General features: G+C 34.7%; 1 long non-coding RNA gene across 1 annotated transcript; it reads left to right on the forward strand.

The window, feature by feature from the left end:
* The first annotated feature begins 551 nt into the window (after positions 1 to 551).
* LOC118566080 lies at positions 552 to 5,098 on the forward strand. The gene is made up of 3 exons (XR_004932779.1): positions 552 to 2,433; positions 3,871 to 4,039; positions 4,900 to 5,098. It is a non-coding gene; the product is annotated as an uncharacterized LOC118566080 (long non-coding RNA).
* Positions 5,099 to 5,298: the final 200 nt, after the last annotated feature.

The raw sequence follows: 5,298 nt of genomic DNA on the forward strand, positions 1-5,298 counted from the left end.
ATATATATATATATTATAAATAATATAAATTATAAATAATAATATAATAAATAATAAATTAAATATAGGTTCATTGAAACTGATCATGAAGTTTTGTCCACAAATAAACACATTTTTTTCCCCCCTCCTGTTGTTATTGTTTAGATAGATTAACATCGGAGTTGGTTGAATGACAGACGCTGCTAAAGGGTTTTGAAATAAAAGCCTATGTTTAATTAGGCTATATATTAATTATATATTAGGCCTTTCTATATATATATATATATATATATATATATATATATATATATATACATTTCTTGGTGATTCGCATATCATCATTTTAAATTGTCTTGATTTGATGAATATAAGGCTTTCTCCAGTTTTTGAAAGCGGAATCCCATAATTCCAGAAGATCACAGGTCACATGTCACTTCGCTGACGCAGTCCATACCAGAATTCCGACTTAAGTCTTCTTCGACTCTCTAAATCTTCTTTTTACTTTGCTGATTCAGGTAAGTGAAATGTGAATATAGACAGTATATGCTCATGTTATGGTCATGTTGAAGCTGGTTACAGCAGGAAGTTTTATTTAACTCCCTATATAGTCTTTGCAAATAGTGTAATAAAAACGGAACATTTTAATAATAAAAAAAGAAATCCAGAGCAAATTGCTATAATGTTAGCATCTGCCTCCTGTTCCTAAATGCTCTATACAGAATGCACCTCCAAATAGTATTAACTTATGGGTTTATTTAAATAAAAGGGTTTATTATTTTCGGGCATGTTCAACACGCACATGTCACCCATGGCGTGTGTTTGAAACGCTTTAACCAGCTCAGAAGTAAACCTTATCGACTGCAATATTGGACGCTCGTGGCTAACTTCGCTTGGTATCAGCGTCCGACTGTCAGGTAGCATTGATTGCTCTCTGTATACAATGAATAGATAAAATATGCCTTGCTATCCCTGCTGAAAAAAAACAAAAAAACAATAGAAACCATTACAGAAATGCTAATGGTTTCCACTACAAAACCATTACAAACCAGCCGTTAACCATTAAAACCATTACAAAGCGGTGTCCATTACGTAGTGTGTTTTGGGCCGCATTCCATTAGGACTTATTGGTACTGTAAAAAATATTTTAGCAAATTAGTTATTTTAACTTATTTTTTGTGTAGAGATAACTAGATTGTCCAGACAACAAGAAATTTTAAGTTTTTCTTGTCCTCAACTTATCGAAATAAGTTAGTTAAACTAAAAAAAAACCCATGCAAAAAGATAACTCAAAATAATGAGTTAAGTTTTTTACAGTGTAGGTTTCCATTACAAATTTGTATTGGTCATGATTTGTATTTTTAATGGTTTCCAATACAGTTTGTATTGGTTCTGCACATATTTAATGGTTTCCATTACAGCTTCTATTGGTTCTAAAACGCCAAAGGATGAGAATGCGTTGCAGCCAACATATATGTATTGGTCATGATTTGTGCATATTTAATGGTTTCCATTGCAAATTAGTTGGTTTATTTATGTCATTTTTAAATCTATTTTGCTGTTGCAATAATTGTAAAAAAAAAAAAAAAGAAAAAAAAGAAATCTGCATTTAGCCTATTCATTATGTGTATGTGTATATTAAATCCCGTTTGTTTCAACACCTCCATACCTAAACACCAATTTGTCTTGAAGGAATAATACAAATGTAGGAACTAGCCTACACTAGGCATTAACTGTACTTGTCTAACTTTAATGTTAAAAGTTGGCTAGGCCTATAACTTACTCTGGTTTTAATGAGTCAAACTGGCCACGCGAGTGACTCTTTTAGGCTTCCAATCTGTTTGAGGTCTTTTTAGGTAAAATATCAAACTTCAGTAGTTCACACTATCACTTGACTTATTAACTAAGATTCAGCCAGGCCTACCAGTGTGACTAGTATCAGTTTTGGCCATTCAAGTCTACTCTACTTTCCACAAATATAGGCTAAAGTAGCCTAGACTATCCCACTGTCCTGTGACACATCTTGTCTTTGAACTGAATTTGATGGCCTCAGATGATGGTTTGAATTGGTTTTTGTCTCTAGTCCACCCAAGCATTGTGACCGTTCAGTATTTTGGCTACTCTTCGTGAAAATACGAGTTAGGTTATCTTAAAAATAACATGTAGGCATGTCTTTAAACACAATAAGTGCATGTTGAGAACACATCTGTGATAGAAATAAGGTGTGATTGCTAATTGAAACATAACTACAGTAATATGTCATTTCCATTTGCAGACATGACAAAGCCACAAGCTGTCAATTGCCCCACCTGCCACGTTTCAAATCGCCTGCCGCTGAATACCTGCACAGCCTGTCTGTTCCCCTTGAAGCACAAACGAAAGGTTACCGCCAAGTGGGCAGAATCTGTTAAGAAAAACAGAAATGTGTGCAGAATACTTAAGGCTGCTCAGCTGTCTGTAAGTCATACATGGACTATTGTTAGTATGACATAAAAGCTTGGCCTTTTTGGAAAGCCGAGGGCCTGTAGTTTCTATTATTTTATTTATTTTTTTATACAGGTTACAGATATCTCTGAAATATCCATAGCCATGTAGGTCATGTGAATTGTCTTAAAAACACAATTGAACCCTGACAACAGGTCTTGTGAAGCTGTTTATAAAAGAATATCAATAAATTATAAAAATAAATAGTATTTGACACAATTATTTGTAAAAGTATGCCATTCTTAAATAGCCTAGAATCACAACACTAAGTAGGTAATAATTACATAGAAATCTCTTCTTTTTTTTGCCATAGCATGGCTGTTTCAAATGGGTTTGTATAAGATGGACTACACATTTTCATAACTTATACTGTATAATCTATTTCTATGGATTCTTGTGGATATTTTAATACCCAATATGTTGCATCATATTGCTTAGGATATACGCAAGGGCTGGAGGTTTTTTTTTTTTTTGATAACGTAAAGCACAATGCATATTGTATACGAATACGATTTAATGTATCTATTCCCAAGAGCCCAAGCTTTTAAATAGTATATAATATGAGTATGCTACATAACAATAACTCAACAACATAGCCCTACTAGTCTATGATCAGAACCATGGACAGTGGCTATCTGATTAATATTTGCTACTACCACTTCTGAACTACCCCAACATCTGAAGTAGCCTATAAACAGCTTACACTAACAAATCATAAGAGAAACTATAGCCACAGAACTATAGCCAACGAGACAAGCACAGCAACTAATAGGGCCTACACAATATTAGACCACATGTTTGTGTATATAATAACACTAATGTGTAACTTGCAACATCTGTAGATGATGCAGGTATATGAACAATGTATCCAATTTCTATACTTTGGATTTACTCTACTTCTACTGTCTCTTTTCTTTCCTCTTCCGTGCTGTGTCTTATGCTTAAACTTGCAAAACATGGCTGATTAAAATTAGCCCTACACATCTAGTTAAAACAAATATAGGCCTATGCCTATAGTCTAAGACTGTTAGATTTCCAGTCACATAATCACAAAGCAGGACTTGTTCCTTTATACGTTGTTAAGGAATTGATGTGCAGGAATGTCAGATTTAATAAGTAGAGAGTATCACACTGGTCTGATGTCAGGAATTGTTTTATTAGGAGCAAACAATGTGTTTCGCCATTGGTTCCCCAGGTTCACCCTTCTGTTTTATTTCAACAAACAATCAACATTAACTTTAAAATCATTGATCCAGCCTAACCAATCACATTGATCTGTGATTCATAACATTATATAATAAGTACATTGTCTTTGTATTCTCATTGTCTAGTCATTGTATTACTACAGTGACACTAACTGCATAATTGTTTATAATCCAAATATTTGTCTTGTTTTTATTGTCCTTGCAGGTGTCCAAACTCAGTGTTTTGGACTATTGCCCAATTCTTTTCTTGGGACATAAGGACAAGAAAGGGGGAATGTCAGCAGACATTATGCATTGCCTTGAGAACCCAGGGAATCCTGAGATTTCTTTAATTATAAAAAAAATGAAAAATCTTTATGGGCACCTTCTACGAAGTAAGATTTCCTGTCATTTTCAACATGAACACAGTAATACGTACTTATATTCTACACAACTATCGACACTGTTTACAGTGTCAACAGATAGTTAAGTAATCTGAGCATCTATAGATAGTCTGTGGAAAAACTATCCAAGTACAGTGTGACCCTAAAAACTTTAAAGTGAGATAAGATTATACATACCCTTCTCGTCCATTGCATTAACTCAGTCAGACCCACCTTTAGGCTATCTTAGTATAGCTCACTGAGGTGGCAAAACCAACTAACCTATCTCCCAAAAGTGACAAAAGAACTTCCAACAGTGTCCTATTTACATGTTGCGACTAGTATAATTACAATGTGTACACATTCATAAGGAAAATTAAAGATCCATCTTAGCCTATGTAGTATGTTGTGATTTTTGTTTTTTTGTTATTTATTTCAAAACTTCAAACTTTATATTCTACATTCATTACACATCCAGTAAATTCTTCCAAGCCTTTTTTGTTTTTAATCTTGATGATAACTGTTTTATACAGTGTATATTGTATTATATTGTAATATTTTGAGATGCTGTGGTGGAGGAGCTGTAAAATGTAAAATGTCGACCTGAGAAGAGCTCTAATTAGCTAATTAGGTAAAAACACTGGCAATGGTTTCTTGAGGATTTAATCATCCAATCTGGGTAGGACAATGGATTTTTTTCACTATTTTCAAATTTTCTGAGATGCACCTGTATAGGTCATGTTATATATTTACTACTTTAAGCCATAGGAAAACTTAGCTACTTGCAGATAGACAGCTACTTTTATTTTCACTTTTTCATCTTAACATTCTTAATCCAGTTGTTATTAACATTTAATATTAACATTTTGCAGAATTGTTTGCTCAAAAGGATGTCCCTGGGGAGGTGGATCCAAACCGATCTCAAGAGGAGGTGGTGGAGGAAAACCAACCAGAAGTGGAGGGGGGGGGGGTCCAATCCCATCTGGAGAGGATGCAAACCCTCCAGAGGAGGAGGTGGTGGAGGAGCCAGTGGTCATTAATGAGGATTTTTTTTTCTTAGTTTTGCCTTCTGTTGATTCCTCTCTCCCTCCAGCACCTGTGTCCTCTCTCCCTCCAGCACCTGTGTCCTCTCCTCCTCCACCACCTGGGTCCACTCCTCCTCCACCACCTGCAAAGCGCAATTCAAAACGTAAAATTAAAGGTCAGATTTCAGCTAAACTAATTAAATGTGGTAAAAGTCTAGCTCCAGTGCTACTACACCAGCTGAGTGC

This window comes from Fundulus heteroclitus, chromosome 15 (assembly GCF_011125445.2).
Source record: "Fundulus heteroclitus isolate FHET01 chromosome 15, MU-UCD_Fhet_4.1, whole genome shotgun sequence".
Classification (NCBI taxonomy): Eukaryota; Metazoa; Chordata; class Actinopteri; order Cyprinodontiformes; family Fundulidae; genus Fundulus; species Fundulus heteroclitus.